The sequence below is a fragment of the Engraulis encrasicolus genome, chromosome 11 (genome assembly GCF_034702125.1).
Source record: "Engraulis encrasicolus isolate BLACKSEA-1 chromosome 11, IST_EnEncr_1.0, whole genome shotgun sequence".
In the NCBI taxonomy this organism is placed as follows: Eukaryota; Metazoa; Chordata; class Actinopteri; order Clupeiformes; family Engraulidae; genus Engraulis; species Engraulis encrasicolus.
Genome location: NC_085867.1, coordinates 44,805,687 through 44,810,686, shown reverse-complemented (window position 1 = coordinate 44,810,686; position 5,000 = coordinate 44,805,687). Strand labels below are relative to the sequence as shown.

The following is a 5,000-nucleotide window of genomic DNA, read 5'->3' as shown; positions in this document are numbered from 1 at the left end:
CTATAATATTATTACGACAAACTGTTTTGCATATGGCTGTAGCGCAGGACCAGGTCAGGAGAAAAAAACAACATTGTTTAACTCGTGACAGAAACGGAGGATTTGGGACTTGCATGGATATAAACTCTCCTTTATGGAATATAAAGGTCAGAAGGAATCACTGGAAAACAGCAGATTTCTCCGTGTTGTGTGAGGTAAATGTATTTTCCCCCTTCGACTTTTGTTAACAATTACTTCTGAAAGAAATAGTCATGATGATATGCTCTCAAAAACTCCTGACCGCACTTTCAAACGAATGATGTTTAGGTTTCTGTCATAACTTGAAATTAGATTGTCAAATCTTACTTGCCACCTGTAACTATGCTATAATGTGAAAACATAACTTTGCCCTTGGTACTACCAAGTTATTATTTCTGCCGCGCTAATAAGGTCCTTTTCCCCTGCGATTTAACCCTATCCAGACTGGGGGGGGGCTAAAAGTGCCCGCACCAACTTTGATGTAGTATAATTCCTTAACGACTTAAGCTATGACTACAAAACTTGGTGACTTTTCCTAANATTTAGGGACTGTTCGTAATTTACCGGGGGGGGAGGGCTGGTGCGTAGGGGGGGGAGGGCCATGATGAAAAAAATGAGGTGGAGGGGAGGGCCATGGCAAAAAAAATCGGAGTTAGGGGGAGGGCCATGGGAAAAAAACGAATTTATTTTATTTTATTTTCATATATTATTTTAAATAATAATAAAGAAATGCTCTGAAACACATCGCTTTGCTATGCAAGGTCCCGGGTGCTTTAGCACTGAAGCGTGTTTCATTGCCCGCGCTGACTCTCTTTCACTGTAGGATTGCTAGTGCTACGGAGGAACATTGAGTATCATAGAAAATGACCGTGAGCAAATATCAACTAGCTGAGGTGAACTATAGGCCTATGGGCTAAACAGTTTGGGAAGTTTTGACAACGAATTGGATGGGCATTTCCAGAGGAATTTTGGAGAGGTGTTGTGTTGTAGTCAACTGGTGGTCACAGCCTCTGGTAAGTCATGATTTTATATAATGGCACCGCCGCCGTGTGCTTTACATCTGTGTTCAATGGTCGCATAGCACCGCCGAGAGAGACGTTTGTTTTGTTTAGCTTGTGGTGTCAAGGTATTAATAAAAGTGTTATTAACAGCGATATGTTGGCTTGGGCATGCATCAACACGGTCTTAAACCCATTGGAGGAGCTAACTTGTTGTGAAGAGAAGTCTCATCACTTTGGTGATCAAAAACGGACCAACTAAGTAAGGAATTAGGTGAATTTAAAGTGCGACGGAAGAAGGGAATGTCACCAAAATTGTGCATCGTGTCAGGTAAGAAGTGACTTTTGTTTCTTGCGGTGGAGATTGGATTCGTAGTAGCACATTGGTAGGCTAGGTCTTGCCTAAAGCTGGTGAAGTCTATCTTAGCCTCGGAGTTGGCTATGGGGTGAATCTATAGCACAGCCGATGGTGTGCGTGGCTTGTCTATCATAACTGTTGCCAAAATTGAATTTGCCCGCGGTGTGAAATGGCTGTGCTATTGTTAGATGTTTTGGACTTTTGTAGTGGTGGCGATTTGTTCCTTTTGCCTCTTGCTGCTGATTTGACCACCGTTTAGCGGCACCTTTTAGTCTTAAATATGGCCAACGTCAAATGCAAACTAAAGGTGGCTTTCACACTCTCCCTGTATCAATAGCCAGCAATGGCACCAGCTGCTTTGGCGCTTAACCTACTTCTCTCGCCGATCACAGCACAAACTCTTTGGCCGTCAGAGTGTAGCCTAATCACATTCGGGAAGCAGTAGGCCTATGCCTGTCTGTGTGTGCGTGCTTTTGTGCGCGGGGCGGGGAGACAAGGCAGGGGTCCTGATCGTATGCATCATTAGGCTACATAAAACATGAAGAAGTTAGTCAGATGGGATTCGCCATTCTTCATCCTAAACTTGATTAGAATGCAGGAAATTGCATCTAAAAAAAAACAATTTTTTTTGGGAGAGGACTCCCAGACCCTTCGCTGACTACAGCACCCCCTGGTCAAAATGAGTTCCTGCGTCCCTGCAATTTGTCTTGGTGACAGTGGAGTTAAAAGGCATCCCATGCAGCCGCAGAGGTAGATTCTAGCGGCTTCTCATAGGTATCCACTGATATCGATAGCACATAATAGTGCAGACAACCGCCCTTGATGTAGGCTACTCTGACTGTTGTCATGATGGTTGTTCATCTACCAATTTTACATATTACATTTTTGTACCTGTAGGGGGAGGGCCATGGGAAAACAAAATTGAAGTGGGGGGAGGGCCATGGGGAAAAAAATTGAGGTGGAGGGGGGGGCCATGATTTTTTTTTTTTGACCGGACTTCCAGCGCACCAGCCCTCCCCCCCCGGTAAATAACGTACAGTCCCTTAGTTGGCTACAGTTTAGTACCAAAAGATTATGTTTATCATTTTTGCCGTTGCCATGGCAAAGGTTTTCTGACAGGTATGTCTGACCGAAAATCACTGATCTAAGTCTCATTATTGTTCCTTTTTCATATTTTTTTGCTATTTCCATTAGCATCAGACAGCTTTGTGAACATTAAAGTGGTCTGAAGCATATAATCATTAAAATGTAAGTGCATTACCTAAATTTGATGGAAAATACATTATGGCGAGATTTTGGGTATTATAAACAGATGATGTCATAATGACGTCATAATACCAGATAATGACACAAAAATTATGTCATTCATAGATGTCCATATGTAGATCATCTCCCCAAAGTTTGGTGGTCATGCCGTATTCCGTTCATGAGTTATGAGGGGGGGGGGGGTCAAAAGAGCCCCCCCCCAGGCCCAGGAATGCCAAAAAAGCCCAGTCTGAATAGGGTTAAACTCACGTCCAGACTCATCCTATGAGCATCCAGACTCATCCTATGAGTTCTACTGTCTGCAATCGCGTTTAATGCACTGCTGAGCACATCATGGTTATTTTTACACTACTAAATCTTGACACAACGTGAAACTTTGCTGCAAGTATCACCAGGGTCCCTGTACATGAACTTGACAATTGTTGTGAATATTATTTCTGTACATTACTTAAATATCGACTCTGATGTTGGCCCTACCTAGGCAACAACAACGCGGAAGTAACGCTTGAATGCGCTGCTGAGCACATAAAAACTATGCTGACAAAACCCTCTTTTAAGCAAACCCCTTCTATACGAACGAACTTGCTAACGTTCGTTAATGTTGGGATCTTAATAATACTACAGTACAACCCAAGTTTGATGGTCCATGAAGCCTTATTTGTATTTTAAATCCAGCGATTTTTTGACGGCATGCTGCCCATAGGGTTACACTGTAGAATCCTCGCCGTGGGGAGCGAACATGGCGTCCATGATTCGAGTTGGCCAGACTCTCTTAATATACGGCTCTGGGTGCAGCATTCCATTCTGGCATTCCATTCTATTCTGCATTCCATTTGCTGACCACTAGAGAGGACTAGCCTCGCGAGCCATCCTACGTACTTTCGCCAAAGGATTGGCTCCACTACTGTAGTCTGGCCGTGCTTCTCTGTGGAGTGCCTGGAGCAGTAGAATTTTGATCGTAACGCCCCGCCAGAAAACAGCCAATAATAGGCACCACATGGGCTCAGTGGAGAAGAGCCTATAGCCCAGGGCTTCCCAACCTTTTTCAACTTGGGGCCCACTTGAAGTTGTCACAAATGTTCAAGGCCCAACTCTGACCCAATTAAGAATACAACTCAAATAAATCAACAGTAGCACAAATCAAAATATGATTATTTTTTTTATGAATGATTTCAAGGCCCACTTGGAATACCTGCAGGGCCCACCAGTGGGCCCCGGCCCATAGGTTTGGAACCACTGCCCTACCTCTTGTGCTTGTGGCCTCCTGATGACAATATCTCACAACAGCCCAATTCAAAGGTGATTTTCTTGTTTGCAGTTGGAAGAACGCTGAATGAAGAACAGTCCCCCAAAAGTTGTTGTGGCTCGGCTGACAGCGGGGAAACGTAATTGTTTTGTCCATGGAGACGGGGCATCAGTGAAGCGCGAGATCACAAGATCAGGCTGAGGATGGGAGTTTAGATAATAGACTGTACCCACTGAGCTCATAGGCTATAGGCTCTACTCCACTGAGCTCATGGGGTGCCTATACTCTTCTCCTCTGAGCTCATGGGGTGCTATAGGCTCTTCTCCACTGAGCTCATGGGGTGCCTACAGGCTATAGGCTCTTCTCCTCTGAGCTCATGGGGTGCCTACAGGCTATAGGCTCTTCTCCTCTGAGCTCATGGGGTGCATATAGGCTCCTCTGAGCTCATGCGCTATAGGCTATAGGTTCTACTCCACTGAGCTCATGGGGTGCCTCTAGGCTCTTTTCCACTGAGCTCATGGGGTATAGGGTATAGCAGTGATTTTCAACCTATGGGCCGGGGCCCACTGGTGGGCCCTGAAGGTATTCCAAGTGGGCATTGAAATCATTTTCTACAAATTATAATCATATTTTGGTGTGTGTTGCTTTGTTGATTTATTTGAGTTTTATTCTTTATTGGGTCAGAAGTGGGCCCTGAACATTTGTGACAATTTCGAGTGGGCCCCACATTGGAAAAGGTTGGGAACCCCTGGGCTATAGGCTCTTCTCCACTGAGCCCATGTGGTGCCTACAGGCTATAGGCTCTTCTCCACTGAGCTCATGGGGTGCCTATAGGCTATGGGCTCTACTCCACTGAGCTCATGGGGTATAGGCTATAGGCTCTTCTTCACTGTACCCACTAAGCTCATTATTATTATTATTATTACAATACACTTAGCTGACACTTTCATTTTATTCAAAGCGACTTACAACTATTATTTTTCAGGGTACTGGTTACAGTCCCTTGAGCAATGTGGGGTTAGGTGCCTTGCTCAAGGGCACTTCAGCCATGGATGGAGATGTAGGGAGAGGTCAGGGGGGATTCCAACTGGCAGCCCCTAGATTGGAAGACCAA

The 5,000-nt window shown here is 44.8% G+C and overlaps 1 protein-coding gene across 1 annotated transcript in view; it reads right to left on the bottom strand.

The window, feature by feature from the left end:
• Positions 1 to 5,000, bottom strand: part of LOC134458426 (protein AMBP-like) — a 23,054-nt gene that overhangs the window by 3,114 nt on the left and 14,940 nt on the right. The window lies entirely within an intron of this gene.